At 41.2% G+C, this 18,418-nt stretch overlaps 1 long non-coding RNA gene across 1 annotated transcript; it reads right to left on the reverse strand.

Annotated features, from left to right (window-relative positions):
• Positions 1-4,845: 4,845 nt before the first annotated feature.
• Positions 4,846-14,869, reverse strand: LOC135323025 (uncharacterized). Its single transcript, XR_010384103.1, has 3 exons — positions 14,521-14,869; positions 11,777-11,900; positions 4,846-5,172 (listed from the first exon to the last, which is right to left on the reverse strand). It is a non-coding gene; the product is annotated as an uncharacterized LOC135323025 (long non-coding RNA).
• Positions 14,870-18,418: the final 3,549 nt, after the last annotated feature.

Below are 18,418 nucleotides of genomic sequence, written 5' to 3' on the forward strand. Positions count from 1 at the left end.
CATATATATGTATGTAGTGTAGTTTCCCACTGAAAAGAAGCTGTGTTCCCAACAAGCTACGTGATTGACTTTTTCACTCACACTTATATCTCAGAATTGATCATGTGGAAAGACATTCGTTCATCTAGCTTAAGGGAAATGGTTTGCAGTTAAAACACTTACTCTGGATTCTCAGTATGTTTCCTCTGCCGATTTTAAGTTCCTGCAGTTTTCACTTTAATTCCCAGTTGGAACTTGTTCCTCCCCATATGTATGTATGTAGTGTTGTTTCCCACTTAAATGAAACTGTGTTTTCTCAATAAGGTAGGTGACTGACGGCTTTCACACACACTTAACTCTCAGAATTGAGCATGTGGGGAGACGTTCGTTCATCTAGCATAAATGGAATTTGAAAGTGATGATCATGACCTGTGCTTGTAAAAAAACAGTTAAGGGAGCATTAATTTAGAGCCTTTATAGTTATGGCCATGAGACATTACAGAATTTCGTTTTCAGCAGTTGATTTCTTTTTTTTAAACTTCAGAAAACTTAAGTCTTTCCTGTAACTGGATATAGATAGTGAATATCTTAAAATCTTGAGCGACCGCTTCAAAGTAGACTAGTTACTTTGCTTTTGGTCTTTAACCTAAAGGAATATCCAGAAGTCCAGTGGCAGTTCGTAAGCAAGGGCATTATCCTTGCCTTTTCATTTTTTATGTGGAATAGGTATAACTGTATACTAGGTTACTGTGTTTATCTGAAGAGCTTCTTGAATATGTATATGTAAGTTATATTTTCAAAAATTATAATATTATGAAAATCAATTAACCTTGGAGATATATTTCATATATTTTATTTTTTAATAATATAGATTTAGATAGCCCTGTTTTATGTAATACTTATGAAAATAAGTTGGCTTTATATAAATCCTTTTTCGATAAATCATTTAAAAATTGGTTTTTTTTTTATCATTTGCTTCTTAAAAATAAGATAATAATTGCACAATATGTATTTTCCTTCAAGTTCATCCTTTTTTCTCTATACTATCTTGAGTTGCTTAGATAATTTTTCCCGCAGTATTATTTATTTTAAACACTCAGTATGTGCTTCTGTCTGTTGCTTTATTACAGAGCAAGAATTCATTATTATTTTTAATATAAAATATACTTTCAGGAAACTATACTGGGATTCTTTCATTCACACAGTTAAGCAATGATACCTGTTTTGTTATATCAATTGTCTAAGCCTCTCAACTTCCAAAAGATTACATGGACAAAGTTTAAAACGTCATAAATGATTGACTAACAAAGTTTATTGTGTTCCTTGATTAAAAGTACAAATATGAGTCAGTCTTAAATTCGGATGTAAACGTCTTATAAATTACATGAGTCTTCTCCAAAATTCTTTAATTTGGGCTTTAAATCCTCCAGTAAAAAACTGGTTTGAAGAAGAAGAAAGTCGAGAATAGATTCAATCCAAATTCTATGGGAATAAACAAAGCTAAATGTTTCAGTCATTTTTTTGAAGCAGAATAGGTATGTTTTGTGCACCATATGATTTTAATAGTATTCATCTGAACATACAGTTTTGACACCATGAGACCACAAGCCAGCAAACAAGATCTCAGGCAAAGCAAGAAAAACAACTGAGGGGATTTTCTGCTGCAAAATTTCCCCTAACTAAAACTGTAATTGAGAACAAATCTGACGCCATATTGGATCTGTTCCTTCAGTTTGAAGCACTGTGCCCTGTTTTCCAGGCTTAATCTTGCTGGCTTTGCACCTTTTGTAAAACAACGTTGCCTTTAGCCTAAAACCTACAGGAAAGCCTATTCTTGGGGCTCTGACCTTTAAGGATGTTAGCACTTCTGCACTTATGCAGAGATGGCATGTTGCAAAATAGAGAATAACCTTTGTTTTGTTGGAGGCTTAAAGGGACACAATAGCCTGAGACACATGGATGGCTGCAAGAACAAAGAATCCCGGCAGCAAGAAGTTTGCACAACCAACCACACCCCCTCCCCTTTTTAGTTCAAAAGGAGCCTTAATTCTGACTTGGGAAAGATGATTCTCCAGGACATTAGTCCCCCATCTTCTTGGTCTGCCAGCTTTCTGAATAAAGTTACTATTCCTTGCCCCAAAACCTTGTCTCCTGATTTATTTATTTATCACTGTTGTGCAGTGAGCAGAACAATTTTGGCCTCAGTAACAGAACCAGCTTTGTCATTCCCTCTGATGTGAAATCTCTCTGGGTGTACAAGTGCTTGCCTGGTGGTGGTGGTGGCGGTGGTGGTGGTAGGCAAAAATATTTCACAACTCCTGATTTCAATAGGCTAAAATTTACTGCTATTTAAGTCAACTCTAGACTTTTACAGAATCACCTGCAGATGTGCTTCTGGGAGCTACAAAAATTCCAACAATGAAAATAATTCTATTGTCTCCAGACAAGATAATTTTCCTCAAAATTGAGCAGCTCTGAAACACACTTCAGGAGTACAGATAGATGCAGTGTTCTTCATTTCCCATGCTGTTCTGACACAATTTTCCACTTATATCAAAGTAAATTAAAATCAGTCTTCAATAGCAGATGCTCTGGCATGATACAACAATGTCAATTCCACTTATTTATTGAGCCAGAGCAACTTTAGAATAAATGACTTTATACCAAACTCCTGCTTGATATCCTGTCTTCTCCATGGTGGCTAATTCCTTCTTCTTACTTCCTAAAAGTTCTCCTGTTATGGGAAGTTAGCCTTTACTGTGCACATTCAATTGGGAAGGCACAAATTAAATATGTGAGGGGATGACATACATATTTAATTCTTACTTATACATAAATACAAGCACACAGGACCTGTGTCTTGGAAGATGTCACTTTCTAATGTGGGCAAAAGGATGGTCTATAGTTCAATCAATGATCTAAAAGCAGTTTTCTAGGATATAATAAAGCAGTGCTTGAGTTATAAGACAGAACATCTCCTGGATATGAATCAGTGGCACCAATCAGTGGGTGCACATGTGTGCATACACACGCCTATGCACACGGAGCAGCCTTGGAGACACTCCATCTGTGCTGATGGAGCAAAGCCATGCTGGGGAGATGAGGAAAAAGTGCCTAATACAATCAAACCAGGACACCTGAGTAATGGGTAATAGGAGTCAATTGAATTTTCTGGTTAGCTGAAGGCCAAACAAAAACACTTTTAGTTTCAAACGTCATTGTTAAAAACTTTCTTAAAGCACAGAAGCCTGTTTTCCTGCTTTGCTTAGTGTCACATGGCATATTAAACATGACAGATTCTTAGTTCTCTGACTGTGGAACGGGAAAGGCCTTGCTGTCATATTTCTGAACATTAGTCTATGTTTTGCAGCACAGTGGATACTGAAAATGGGGCAATTTGAGTGAATGGGAATGGACATAACCTAGCAGTCATTGACTGTGTGTGATTTGCCAACTTTCTCCAAAAAGTAGGGGTAGCAAGCAAATCTGATAAATTGAGGGATCCTGGGGTGGGGAGTCAGGTCGGCTGACAGCTGGGTGGTCCCAGGTAGCTTGTTTTACTGTGTAAAATTGTGACTATGATCCAGACAGTAACACACTGTCAAATTCTTGTGCCTGTAGCTTTGATACCTGGCCAAGTCTGTGAGCCAATTTTATCGATGGTGCATAATGAAGATAACTAACATTCCCTGAGGACCAGGTTGTGTGACTTCCATGCATTGACTCACTGAATTCCCTAAGCACCCTTTGTGGTACATAACAGTCTTAAAATATGCAGCAGGGGATTATTCTGTTTGCAGATGATAAAATGAAACTCTGAACTGTTGAAGCCTGGCCCGAAATAATGCAGATGGGAGGACGCCGTGTTGGGAGCTAAGCTCGGGCCAGGCTACAGAACCTGAAGCTCCCAGCAAGTCCCCTCACCCGGGAACCTGGCCCACAGCCACTGCCTGGCCCTGTTCTATTTCTATGAGTGCTCATAGGAAAAAGCCAGGTACTCAGGGTCAATGCGACTTGATTAAGAAATTCAAACTGGGATAGCCTTTTGTTGGGGACTGTAACCTGGGAGTGAAACTGGCAGTGAAGTAAGGGAGGAAACATCTCTGGTTGTAAGAATATTTCTAGGGAAGAAGGTTCCCTGATGGGCTGGCATGGGAATCGCTGTGGTTGTGAGCCCCGTGTTGCACTGTGGGGTTGTGGGCAGGGAAGGAGAGAGGCTGTTCATACTGGTCATAGTCAATACAGTTTGTAAACAGCTGAGTTCTGTTCCCTCACAGCTCAGACACATGCAGGACATGAGGATGCTTAGCTAATGACCAACAGTTGGTATCAAAGGCCAAGAGTGGGTTGGGGAGGAGAGATGGGGCCACCTTCTTGAAGAACCGCTGCCCCAGGGGACCAGGAAGGTAGTGAATGATTGGGGATGCACAAAGGGTTTCTATGGCCTCATCAGGTAGTTCCTATTTTAAACTGATAGTCTGGAATATATGGTCAAATGCGGTGGAATGTCTGCTCTTATTTTAAGTTCTACAAACACTTAAACGGATAGATTTCTATCTCCATTATACAAGCACTGCTGGGTGACCTTTATAGTCAATGTGAGGATCAAAAGAGTGAGTACTTATTAATGCTATTACCATGCTTCTACTGAATTAACACTTCAGCAACAGTATAACGGCCACGCTCCTTAACAACTGCCTCTGTAAGGGTCTTGTAAGTCACAAATAATAATTATAAAGAAAACATATTAAAAATAATAACAATTACAGTTACAACAACTATGTTGTTTATAACGATGATAGTGTTAGCATCTCCCTCTCATATTAAAAAGTACTCAACACTAGATTCCTTAGGAAACAACGCCAATGCATTTTTGGACTTTTCTAAGTCTTCACCCAAAGAAGCCTTTTTATTCACATTGGTCCACCAAAGCCAGAATTGCTGTTCCTTGCATGGTGGGCTGCCATGCTGCGATGTTCTGGGCTTTTTCTGGCACAATGCGTCTATACTGGGTAGTCAAGGTTCCACGTACCCACTCTGATTTCCAATATATTGTTCTCCAGAGCCAACAGAGGGGCCACTGGAAAGAGGCCACATATACTGTGGTGAACCCAAACTGAATACCTGTTGAAGGAATGGACACAAAACATGGAGTGGTGGATGGATGGAAGGACAACATAAATTCTTTTACTCCTGTAAAGAGAGAGGGGAAAATGGTGAACTAAATCCCAAAGAGAAAAGACGTTCATGGTAATAATAATGTTCAACAGTGAAAGAATCCAAACAAAAGGCAAATATAAAATCTCTGGGAAGAAGACTCATTACAACCTGTTTCTTTCACATATATACCCTTAGTAGGAATAACATACTTAAAAATCTTCAACCAACCATAATTATTTGCTCATAATAAACTTGGGAATCTTGAAGCATATTATTCACTCTCAGTGTTGAAATAATACAATCTTGGAAGATGATTTGTATTTGAGGATTAAAAAAAGAATATTGTGGATGTATCTAACAATTTAAATAGAAATAAGAAATGTACCTTTGGGAAAGCTATGCATAGAGAATGTTGGAGGAAATACACTGAATATAGGCAAGTGAGCAAGCTCCCTTGAGTCTGGGAAAGTGAGTGCAGCACATTCAGAGAGTCTATGAAGTTATTACAAGTCACAGAAAGGTATGCAATTAAAGTGTCTTCCTAAGCAAAATATTCTTCTTCAGGAATTTTTATCTTGATATTTCTATGGTCTGTGTGGTCACAGGAAGTCAAAGTTATGGTGGTGGCTTAGAAGTTTTTTTCTCTCTGTGTGTAATTTACAGGGCAATGCTACAGATGGGGCAGCAGAGATCTGTGGTAAGCTGTTCCATAGGGTGGGGGAGCGGTTAGAAATGATAAGGTCAGAGATCTAAAAGACTTTTAGACCCTCCCCTCCTAACTGGCAGACCTTTAAAGTAAACTAGCACAGGTATGTAACTAAGACAGTGGATGAGAGGCAAATTTATAGTCCCTTTATTGTTACTGCTCAGTCAAGGGGTAGGGACCACTCTGGCCAGGAACGGCAAGACCGTGAATGGGGTGGATGGGTAGGAGGAGCTGACATTTGCTTCTGACCTGAGAGGCAGGCGTGTGTTGCAGAAAAGCCGACAGTGCTGGAAAGATGCAGTAGGTCCACAGCCCAAAAGGAGCTGTCATATTCAGGGAGGTCAGAGAACAAGAACCAGAGTTAGTGACGCCACAGGGTCAGCAGCGTGGCAGCATTGATGTCAGTATCTGTGTCCATAACCCACCTAACCCTACATGAGCTCATCTGCCTACGGGGGCAAGTAAGTAGCAGAAATGCTTGGAGTGGGTGCAGCCACTGGCAAATTGGCAAGTGGACATCCTAAGGAAACGCAATGCTCACCATCACCATATTGGAAATAGGGCCTCACAGTGTCAGATCTCCTTCTTATTCAAGAGAAGCCAGAAATTAAGAGTTTATTAGCAATCAACCCAGATCAAAACCCAGAAAAGATATCATTTTATAATGACAAAGCAGGCACAGACTATTCAGAAATAAATTAATGAAAAATATTAAGAAGATTCTGATAAATGATTTTAAAAAAGAAAAAAAAAAGATGATTGAATGAACAGTACAATGCACCGCCCTCTTCAGTGGGCAGACTCAAATTTGGGGGACATAGAACATTTTTTCTCCAAAATAAATTTAGTATCTGAATGCAAATTTAGTTAATATTCCCAAATGGATTTAAGAAAAAATTCTGAAAGGTGATCCTAAATGTATTCCAGAAATATACCTATATATACAAATAAAGTAATGAGGAGGGATGTTTGAATTTGTAGTATTAGGGATATTCTGGAAAAGGATAAAACAGGACCAACTCTAGGAGGTATTAATCTATGTTCATGGAAACAGTATAGAAATAGTGCACTGAGAGTATGAATGAAATACATAACATTTCAAGAATAGACGTGGATATTTATGAGATTTTAGTAATATTATAAAACTGACACTTCAAATCAGTGGATTCAAGTTCTGCAGTAATTAGCTAAATCATTGGAAGGCCTGGTAGACTGTCCTCATTTATGACATTAAAATAAATTCCAGATAATTTTTTAATTAAAAAATAAAACACCAGAAATAACCCAACATGATTAAATCTGTTCAGATTTTCAAGCGAGAAGAACTTTCTAAAAAGCTTTTGGAACAAAGACCAAAAAGAGCAAAGGCCTAGCAACTCAGCAAGGCCAGAAACGCCCACTGTAAAACAAAACGAACCCTAGCCCAACCCTCTCTCACGGCCCTGTATTGCTCTCTGATATGTTCTACACTTTCTTCTTCCCTTTAAAGTCCAGTTTCTTGGAGAAGTACCTGCGCTGAAGACTCCTCAGTGCTCAGAGCCCTGCATCCCCCACGGCCCTCATCGCAGCACTTAGACAGGAGTTGTACTGCCGGTGGCTGCGTGTTTCAAACTAGTCAGCATTTTCAGCTCGTGTTTATTTGATTACCAGTTAGCTTTTGCTGTGGACAAATATTTTCCTCTCAGGGGGATGTTTTCCCCCCTTAATTTTTGTTTTATTAAATAAACTTAAAAAGCCCAGACAGAAAAGTTGGTGTGCACATATGCACACACACAGATACACACAGATCTGTTTTTTAAAGTCTACCTAAGTATGTTCCTCCTCCTCCTTTTCCCCAGGCTTGGCAATTAAAGGTGGGCTTTAGCTCTTGCTTTATTGCCCCACACACCCCCCCTTCTCACTATGCTCCTTTTAGTCAGTGTTCAAATCCCTCTTAAGCCAGGTTACAGCCTTCTCTGTGTTGCCTCAACTAGTTTCTCCCAACAGCTCTGCTATTCTTCTTTCTCTTGGTGGATTTCTTTTCTCCCATGTGCCATGTACATGGCCATTTTCCCCAGGGCCTCGTCCTCAATCCTCCACTTGGCAGGAATGAATCGCCCCCACGGCCTCACCCACAGCTCCTCTGAGCTCCTGACTGTTGAATCCAGCTTAACAACGGGCATCACTCCTCAGATGTTCCATAGACACTTTGCAATCAAAATGCCACACACAGAACCATCTCCTCGAAAGCATCTCCTCCCCTTACACTCCCACTGCAGATCCACTCTCCAGATGGGTCACTGGAAAGTCACCTCAGCAGCTCTGCAGCCCGCCGCCCCGGCCCTGTAGTCCCCTCTGCAGCAGTCACCACTTCTGCCACCCACGACTCTCTCCCTCTGCCCAGGGCCTCTCTGCAGGCGTGTGCCACTTGTCTGGATTACCTGGGGTGGCCCGCGAAATATCCTTTCCCCCCAAAATATGGGCCTCCCCCAAAAATGTTATTATCCATTCTGCTGCCAGTATAACCAGATCTACTTTAACATAATCATTATGCAATTCTCTTGCTTACATATATCCCAATATAGCGCTGTTTTTTTAAGGATACATTCAAGTCTAAGCACACAAGACCCATCATGACAGTGGCCTTGTGCACCTGATATTCCCACCTGTGGATACTTTGTTCTAACCCTACTTGTTGTTCTTCAGTCTGGCCAAGCCGCTTCATGCCGTGTACTCTTATATGTCTCTACCTCTCTGCATGAAGTGTCCACTCCCTCTACCACACATTAGAGAGCTAACTTCCTTTCACCTTTCAAAATTCAGTTCAAATATTCCCAGCTCTATGAAGTCCAATGTGTGTTCACCTGCTTAGCAATCCATCAACTACTCGCCAAGTCTCGCCTGCCCTGCGGAGTGCAGACACCAAGTCTTACCTGTCTTGGTCTCCCCAGCAGTTGATACAGTGTTTGGCATAGCAGGTGCTCAGTGTTTGTTGGATAGATAAATGAATGAATCAGTAAAGAGATGAGAGGTCTACAATCCCCCCCAGTTACTCAGCTGCCATTTTGGAAAGTTCATTCTGTGGAGTTAAGGAAATGTCAGTGCAGGTGGTGGGCAGACAGAACAGAGGTGAGGGCGTGGGGGAGAAAGGCCTGGTCCTGGAGAGCGCAGGAGAGGCGTGGGTGGGATAACAATGGAGAGAGAGGGAATGGAGTGGGCGCGTGCAAGGAGATGTTGAAGAACAACTGATATTAACTGCAGTAAATTAAATGGAGAACATAATATATGAAGGGAAGATCAAGTTAACACAGCAAGGGTGGAAAAGGCAGTACCAGAGACGAAGAGCTCTCACTTCATCACTCACTGCATTTCACTTACGGCACCCGCCCTCTGGGAAGGCAGCGCCAAGTTCTTGAGAGACTGGTGTTTGTGCTGTGGGTGCTCTAAGTACAAAACGGTATCTTATGGCTTCCAGATTTTAAGACTGATAGATTATTTCTCTTATGTCCCGTGTCTGAGTTCTCAAATAGCAGGATCTTTTGCTTCTGGGGGTGAGCTATTGTGGTTAATAACTCAGGGTTACTCCAATAATCTCAAAGGACAGTGGGGAAATCACTAGAACAAATAAAAGAGAAATTTCACTCAGAAAAAAACATATGCCCTATAGAAACTTTTGGGGGCCTTGGGGGCAATGTTACCGCCAACTCATCTAACAGTTGTATGTGAGTGCATTGAAACTCCAAGCTCAAGTCACTTAAACACGTATGAGAACCAGGGTCCAGGCTGTGGTGCTTCAGACATGCACGGGAAGATGAAAAGCCTGACTATTGCCTCCGACAGGATCAGTCCAGCCGGGGAGCGCAATGGACACAGACATGATCACGCACCATCAAGACAAGAATCAACTGCAATTCATGCTTAGAGAGGAGAGCAGAAAATCTCTAAAAAGTTGAGGGTTTGCTGCCAAGGCTTGGCAAGAGCCCTTCCAGGCAGAAAAGCAGAGAAAGATACTTCTGGCGAAGGAGACTACGGATGGTGGCAGGGTGCGAGGCCTAAAGAAGCAAGGGTGGAGGGCTCCAGGGTCATCTGTCAGAAGCTGTTCCCCTTCAGCAGCTAAGAGGCCTAACTAAAAAGGCAGGTGTGGTGTCATTAATGATCATGGGGAAAACTGGGAGGAGGAAACTGAGGTCAGGGGATCACCACCAAAGGCACTTTATTTGAGAGGAACAAAAATAATTCAAAAAGCACTTGGAAATCCTATCTCCCATGAACGAAAAGAACACAAAATAAGTTTCATTCCAGCGTTGAATACACAATAACAGACTGCCTACTCTCAAAAATGGATTGAAATTTCTAATTCGTTAGGGATTATTTAGAGAATAGGAAAACGAATAAATCTGAAAAATCTCTCTAGAATAGCTGTTACTCCATCCTGTTATGTAGGGTAGAGTTAGGCTGAATTATTTAATTAGTATTTAAATGAGACTATAAAGTTCTAAAAGTCCTATCAATTTCTCCCAAAAGCGTACAACTTTTCCTTTCAATGACCTTTATTTGACTTAACTAGAACAATAACTATTTTCCAAGGCTTTTTTCGTGTGTGTTAAAATACCAAATGATATGCTGCCCTCAGAATGTTGTTGTTATTATTAATGCTGATAATAGCCCCAATAAGAAATATTTACAATTATGACTCATTTTGGAATAACAGGTCATTGGGTTAAAGTCCTTTTGAAAATAAGCAGAAAAAACGAACATAATTTCTACACCAGGGACAGGAGCTGCACCCTTAATCGAACCTGGTCACTAAGCACAACAAAAGCAAAGATGAAACTCAAATCAGACACCAGGCCACAAAGCATAGCTGACTGAAGATGACACAAAATGACCTTTCATTCACCAAGGGAATCAGATGCGTTTCTATGTATATTATATATTTTAAAAGCAATTATTATATATATAGCATGTAATTTAGGAAAAAGAAAACTCCCTCTTTCTTTAGACTTATAAACAGGAAGCCCAATGGGGTGTCTTGCAGACATGAACCCGCATGCATAAATGCAAAGCCTATTGACAAAAATACTTTCCTGTCTCCTAAGCTTAAAAAAAAAAAAGTAATTCAAGGCAGTGGTGAGCTCAAAGGTCTCAGATACAAAACTTGCACATCATCAGCCTTCTAGTAGATAAAAGTGCGCCATGCATAATAGAAAAGATGAAGTTTCCTATGGAAATCTATTTGGAGATGCAACAATTTAAAGGCAACCGAGAGCTCAAAACCAAGTTCAAACAAAGAGAAACAAAGGCCGAGCAAATTTACAGAAATGGACAAAGACATTGGAGAAGGAGGGGATCTGTGTTCTACCAATACTCCAGATCAGCAAATTCATCCTGAATTCAAGCCAGTGATATGCCATGAGGTCACTCAAAGAACCAGGCTGAAACCATCGGCCAGAAGAAATAGGAAAAATGTCAAAGGCAGGTGTGAGGTGTGGAAGGGGTGACCCTGTGACCCTTGCTGCCATGAGGCAGGATGCTCTTGCGGGCTTTCTGCACAGGCTGGCGGGTTCACATGACTCTGTTTAGAAGGATATCAGCCAACAGCTGTGCCACACGGGCTGCAGCCCGTGCTGAGTCACATCTAGTAACGGTTCTGAGTTCATCCTTAGACGACATGACCAGAAGGATCTGAGAATCAATGATGGAGAATTACCTGAATGAGTATTCCATTTCATTCCTTGGCAGTAAACCTTCAGCTTTGTACAACATAAATATTGACAAAGATATACACAGGCAACCTATTTGAAAGCCTGACTGCATAATTGCATCTAATTGAGAAAAGCGGGCTCCGTTTCGGTATGCTAGGTCTTTGTTTGGCTCGGTAACCGATGCTTCTGAGACCCAAAGCATATTCTAGTATAACCGACAGCACAGAAATCCCCACTGATGACTTACTCATTTCAGGGTATTCATAAAATAACCCCAGTTTGCCCGTTGGATACAGATGGTTGTCCCATTCCCATCGTGGGGTGGACTGTTCTGCTCCCGAAACTGTGGCATCATTAGATTCATGACCCAGCTGTCAAACAGATCAAATTATAAGGCAAGATATTATCAGACCAAGGTCATAAAAGTATTACTGACATTTCAAGCTGAACACATCATCTTCCCAAGAATTTAATTTCTTGTTTTCAGGATAAATTTCTTTTTATTGCTGCCTACCTACACTCAAGTATTGTGAAAACTAGTCCTGACTACGTACCTTGTGTTTACCAAAATTGTAACGACTACTACTACTTTATCTCCTACCTCCTTTTCAGGTGGGCACTTTAGCTTTTAGAAGATACCTACCCTCATTTGTTTTTTCCCCCATTTCTCTGCTATTATCCACCATGGCATTTCCAGTCTGTAAATTGTCAGAGAAAATAAGTAAAAGAAAGAAATACAGGGTCGGTGAGCTGGTGATAAGTGCTGCAGAGGAAAATAAAGGAGGGCGAGGAATGTGTGGTAGGGAGGAGTGTGGATGGGGCAAGTGACCTTTGAATAAGGCAAAGACGGAGGCAAAGGGGTGGGCAGAGGGAACAGTGATCACAGGCCTTGAGGTCCCTCACGCTGGACAGACAGCATGGAGGCTGGTGTGGGCCAGAGTGAATAGGAAATAAGTGGTGGTTTTGGGGGGTGGAGCCTTAGAGGCTGCCATGAGGATGTGGGCATTTTTCCCTCTGAAGGAATTGTGGAACCATGGAGGATCACTGAGCAGAAAAGTGATACTCTAACGTTGGATCGAACAGGTCCAAGACCCTAATTTAAGCTGAACAAATCAAGGGCCAAAGAAGTGACATGCCACCTCAAATTCAGTGCAGAGCTTGAAAGAAACAGCCTCGACTCGCAGCCCAGTGCTCTGCACCCTTCTGGATGTTGTCCCACAGAGCTGTCTCTAAGGTTAAATTTTTTCCTCACTCAGAGGCTTGTGGGACAACTGAATGCTTCCCCCTTTTTCAAATCGCAATTTGTCCTGAAAGGAATTCGGAGTTGGCAGTGAAACAAGGCATGGACCTGTAGACTACAGAGCTGTTGTTCCTGAAAGCAACAGCTGGCGCGTGGTTTACTCGTGGAGTTCAGCAGAAGAGACAGAGCAACAACAGACAACTTAGCATCTGGCGGAGCTTCGGCTGACTGCACTGCACGTTTGGATGGATTTCAAATTTGGACAGTGAGGCGGCTTCACACGAAAGGCAGGTGTATACATCATACATGCCCACACGTCTGTATGCACACACACGTGGACACACACAGAGTTTATGATGTGACTTGTAAAGAGATTCCCCTGCTAGGTTTCCCACTGCCTCTGATCTCAGCGTTAACCTTTCCCTGGCCATGCTCCCAGGGTTGCTACGAGATTTCTTTGCAATGGAACATGCCCTTCGCTTCACAAACTTTCCCCAATTCTTTCAATGACATTAGGGGAAGAGCAGGGAGCTCTGTGAAAGGTTGGGGATATGGACTCGAGATACCCCTGAATCTGAATCCACACTTCATGGCTTATTTGTTATTTAACTTTATTTACATTCAAAATGCAATTGTTGCAGATCTCAGAAGTTGATTTACACTCACTGCTGTGACAGAATGTTGCGGTCAGTAGACCCACCACTGGATCCTCTTATTCAACACGTCCTTCCAATAATTCAGATATTACTGTATCACAAAATGCCCATTTCTATATTTTGATACCTGCTTTTCAGTATAATTATCTTCCTTCTTTATTCTCTAAATCTTATGATTTTTAAACATTTTTCTGAGAAGTGTTCCACAGGCACTTTACATATGATAAGTTGATAAAGAGATCCTGGAGTTCAAAACCACATTTAAATCCTGAGATAAACTCAACTGTGCCGTATACATGGATAGGTTTTGTCTGCTTCCTTTGTTACTTTGTTTAGTAATTTTTGTTTCAAACAACAAGATCCTACTGTATAGCACAGGGAACTACATTCAATAACTTTTAATAGCCTATAGTGGAAAAGTATATGACAAGGAATATATATATGTATATATGTATGTATATGTGAATCACTATGCTGTATACCAAGAATTAACACAATATTGTACACCAACTATACTTTCAACAAAAAATGTTGAAATAAAATTGGGAGGTGAAACTTCGACTGCCCAGGCTGCTGTCAAGATGAAACGATTCAAAGCAGGCCAGGTATTAGCAAACCCCCTAACACATCAAAACCCCATATGGGATCTTCTTTTTGAGCAGCACAGGCTAACCAGCTGTGGTCACCTGTAAATAAGGTTGAAGTCACTTAGACCCTTGGCTTGGGAACGCCGTGGCCACCGGGGTGAGGTTCACTGCAGCACCTAAGAGAATGACGGGGACAGCCTGCTCCTGACGCCGCTCCCCAGGCCGCAGCCCGGAGCACTGCAGTCAGGTCTGAGGTCCGGCCGGGAGCGCACAGCTCCACAGCCACTCGGAGCCCTGCGGTGCGGGTGGAGCTGGGACCGCTCTCGTCCATCACCCTTCCAGGCACCCAGACTCGGGAGTCCCCTGGGGGAATTTTTCTCTGCCTCATAATTCCTGTCTCAGCCTCTTGTGGAATGCGGTCCATGCCCAACGGAAGCAGGGCTTTAACCCTCCGGGACCCAAATCCATCACGGTTTGGATCCAGGATGTAACTTCCATGTTAACTCACCTGGTGCTCCCTTCTTGTGCTGAACTGCCCTCCCCCGTCGATGACATTAGGTCGTATTAGAAGTCCCGACTTGCTTGTCCTTAGCTAAGACTCTGAGCCTCTTGCTCAGTCTTCCTGACTGGAACCACTCTTCTGTGGCAGAAAAGCTTGGGCTGTCGGCAACCCATCATTGTCCTCGGTCTTTTGGGTTTTCTGTTGGTTTATGGTTCTCATGCAGGGATACCAATTTGCACATGAGAAACACCTGTAGACATTTTAAAAAATACAGACACTGGATCCTCCCCACTCTCCAGCCAAGGCTGGAAGCTTTCTCCCTCTAGCAGGGGTTACACAATAATTTGCTTGGGAATTGACCACACATATTGGCATAATCATGGTAAATTTCCCTTTACTCAGTGCTTCCCACGTGGCATTTTCTACTTCATGTTGTCTTTGTACGTTCATTATCACATTTAATCCCCGAATTATAGATAATCACCATTTCTTTTGAGGACACTCCTACTTGCTAATCTTGAATACAAGTATCTTTGATTCTCTTAATCTATTTCATTCCTGAGTTTCCTGTTCCTGGATTTAAAGAGTGAATTATGGACACATGTATTTAAGATTCTCTTAATATATCTATCTGACTCATCCTCTAACCAAATCATATCTGGAGAAGAGAGATTTTCTCTTTTAAATATTTGCATTTTCTTCCTATATAGTAGTGCGTACACACGGTGGAAAATGTAGAAAGCATATAAAGTAAGAAAATTACAGCCATACATTATCTAAACACCAAAGGACAGTGCTATGTCATGTTGGGCATTTAACCATTTTTCTTAATATTTTATCATAAAATTTCCCTAGGGCAAGTTACTTAACCCTGGAATTGTACTAGACTTTTGTCAAGTACAGAATAACATTCCCAGAAATGACCCCAACATCAAAATAGTACGTGAGGCTGGGAAGGCCATAGGGCACTCAGCTTATTCTCTGAGTCCTACAAAGAATGCTGTTAATTCACTGATGTTACTCATTCGATGCCTGTGAGTCACTCACTCACTCAGCTGGCTCGGACTGAGACCTACTTTATACCAAGTGCCGATCCAAGTGCTGGGGAGACCCCAGAGAGAGCCTGGATCACGGCATCACTGTCCTTCTTCATTTGCTCCCAGAATCCTACTCAACAAACCCACATGGGATTGGGGGGTGGAGGCAGGTGAGATATGGTAAAATTCATTTCATTATGTTCCTTTAGACATATTTAAATAGCATGAAAATAGTCACTAACTTTGATAAGTTTTCTTTTCCCTTCCTATGTATTTTTGAGGATGGGTATAGTTTTGGGGCAGCAAGAGTAATTGATAGATCTTTAGTATGTTAGGATTTTATATGAAAAATTAAGAAGGAAACTGGCACCTTATACAAAGAGAAGAGGCAGTGAGGAAAACACAAGCCACCCTCGAACGTGGCTACCATTCAGAATTTCTGGTATTCAAAAAAGGGAAACATAATTCAAAATATTTTCCCTAAATATTTTAGCCCAGAGTAGAAATACATGTAGGCAAAGTTCAGCTCACTGGAACCTACAACAATGTGCTTACTTAAGCGAAGGTATAAACAGACCACAGATACTATAATGCATCCTTTACTTTAAACTAGTTAATGTGAGCAAGTTTCATTTCACATGAATTGCTCAGTACCAATTTAGGAAATATATCCTTCTTGATTGGTAAAAATAGCTCACTGATAACCAGATTCAACAAAATTTAGTGTTAAATAATTAACCTATTTCCTTCAGGAAATGCTTTTGAGTAATCTGAGTTAAGTATTTCCTCTATCTGATCTATTTCTTTTCACAGAGAAAAGTAGTATTATTTGCACATGAGCTACTTTTACTCCTCTGGAGAAATCTGACTGTGAGCTCAGGGTAAGAGTTGTCTACTGCACAGTAGGGAAAAAAAGATTCATTTCACAGCAAAGATCAGAATCTTTTTTTTGAGGGGCATGGTGAGCTGGGGGACAAGGGAAATGCCTTTGTTTAGAGACAGACCACAGTAATCCATCCTGAAGCTGAAAGATGAAGACCTTGTGAAGAAATGTGGAAGGACACACTGACACACAAATGTGTTCACTCTGCAAAAACAGAAAGAAGGAAAGAAAAAATAATTTAACTGCCCTATAAAGACAATGGACAGGAAATTGGTAATAAGGGAGAGTGAAGGAAAGTTAGGGAAGGGAGGAGAAACAGTGAAAGGGAACTTGGATGCGGTGGGCAGAATAGCAGGTTTCTGGAGCTTACAATGAAGGATGATAAGAAAAAAAGTAAAGTTTAAAAAAAGTTACAAAGTTTAAAATAGTTTAAAAATTAAAAAATGAAGTTAAAAAATAATTTTTTTTATAGTGGCATGGAAGATTTTAAAATGATGGAGGTTTTTATTTCAAAATTCAAGTTGTTTGAGTTTCTCCTCCATGCTCCAAACAACAGTAAGAATTGCTTGTGTAATTGGTTTTGGGGGACACCACAGAGAGTGGTGAGCAATGCAGTTCGGTTGGCCAGGAGCAGAATGATTTTGTGGAAGGCAAGACAGAAGAGAGATCAACAGTTTCATGAGGACAGAAACTCAAAGCCAGAAATTATCTTAAAAAGCTTAGTGTGGTGGGCAGAAAAATGTTCCCCCCCAATATGTCTATGTCCTTATCACCAGAAAATAGGAAGAGGTCAGTTTCCCTTCCAAAGGGGGTCTATGATTTCAAATGCGGTTAACGTTGCTAACCAGCCTTCTCTAAGAGAGACGAGCTGGATTATAGAGGTGAGCCCATTGTAATCACCAGGGTCATTAAAGTAGGAAAAGGGAGACAGAAGAGGGGAGACAGGAGAGGAGATTTGACCACAGGATCAGAGTCAGAGGCACACAACCATGCTGACCTTGAGAGAAGGAAAAGAGGTCACAGGCCAAGAGATGTAGGTGGCCTCTGGAAGCCAGAAAAGTCAAAGATACAGTTTCCCCTGAGGCCTTCAGAAACAGCCGTGCCAATATTTTGACTTCAGCAGGCTCCTGCGTTCAAGAACCCTACAAGGTTAAATTTGTGTTGTTTAGTGGAGACTATTTCTTTTTTCTTCCTACTACCATGTCATTTGGGGATACTTGTTACAACAGAAAGTGAATACACTAAGCTCCTTGAAATGTTCAGAAATTGCAGAAAACACTGGAATGTCCACTTTGATATGGGATAGGGCTTATGTGAAAATCCAAAGGACAGTGTGACCTTTGCTAACATCTGCTTTTCTCATTTTTAGGAAGAGAACAGTAAGTCAAAACCTCTGTAGTTATTATTTTAGACAAGTGTCTCTTAAAACATTATGTAGCCCTGTGCCTTAGGACACCAAGAGAGTCTCTGTTCTTAGAAGAACATGAATTCCATGAGATAGGGTCTTACATCTGAGTCCCACAGTGGTCTCTTATTGGCAATGAGAACTTGGGCAAATCATTTACCCTCTTTAAGCCACAGGATCTTCATTTGAAAAGGAAGATAAGAATAAGGATTGTTTGGGTGATTAAATTGTACACACACACACACATATATGTACAACATTTAATACAGTGACTAACACATACTAGGCACTCAACAAATTCCTGTTATGGATTTTTAAATGCATGTATAAAAGGAGGAGAAAGTTGCAGGAAGTTGTGGGAAAACTTAGTTCATGGCCCCAAAAAGGGCCATCTCTCAACGGGCTCTGATCAGTCAGTCACCAGTGATGGGCTAATAAGCAGAAACTATAGCACTTGAGGATTTAACTTAAACATAAAAAGGAAGGAATTTAAACATAATTATTAAACAGGAGGTATGTTTACACTGTTGGCTGGATCATCTTATCTGGAGAGCTTTAATAAGCAGAGAGTCTCCCCTG

The sequence above is a fragment of the Camelus dromedarius genome, chromosome 15 (assembly GCF_036321535.1).
Source record: "Camelus dromedarius isolate mCamDro1 chromosome 15, mCamDro1.pat, whole genome shotgun sequence".
In the NCBI taxonomy this organism is placed as follows: Eukaryota; Metazoa; Chordata; class Mammalia; order Artiodactyla; family Camelidae; genus Camelus; species Camelus dromedarius.